This window comes from Carlito syrichta, unplaced genomic scaffold, assembly GCF_000164805.1.
Source record: "Carlito syrichta isolate Samal-C Ts95f unplaced genomic scaffold, Tarsius_syrichta-2.0.1 Scaffold92616, whole genome shotgun sequence".
In the NCBI taxonomy this organism is placed as follows: Eukaryota; Metazoa; Chordata; class Mammalia; order Primates; family Tarsiidae; genus Carlito; species Carlito syrichta.
In genome coordinates this window covers 59366-59909 of record NW_007036712.1, presented here as the reverse complement: position 1 = coordinate 59909, position 544 = coordinate 59366, and positions in this window count along the sequence as shown.

Sequence of the window (544 nt, the reverse complement as noted above, 5' to 3'; positions counted from 1 at the left end):
TGAGGTCTCACCAAGTTGCCCAGGCGGGTCTTGAACCCGCAGGCTCAGGCAATCCACTCATCTTGGCCTCCCAAAGCTCTGGGATTACAGGCTGAGCTACTGAGCCCGGCATTTTTTTTTTTTTCTTTTTTGTGAGTCACAGTCTCACTCTGTTGCCCAGGCTGGAGTGCAGTAGCACACTCACGCTCATGGCCACCGCAGCCTTGAGCTGCCAGGTTCAGGTTATCCTTTTGCCTCAGCCTTCCAAGTGGCTGGAACCACAGGCATGTGCCACTGCACCCAGCTAATTTTTTGATTTATCGTAGAGACAAGGTTTCACCATGTTGCTCAGGATGGTCTCGAACCCCTGAGCTCAGGCAATCCTCTTGCCTCTCAAAGTGCTAGGATTACAGGCTTGAGCCACCGCGCCTGGCTGACAGTTATTTTTAACCAACACACATTTTTTAATGCCTTTACTACTTTCTTTACCAAAAGCATATCTTGCTTTTCTTTATATACTCGGTATATAGAATTGTTTTTCTTTTTCTTTTCTTTTCTTTTTTTT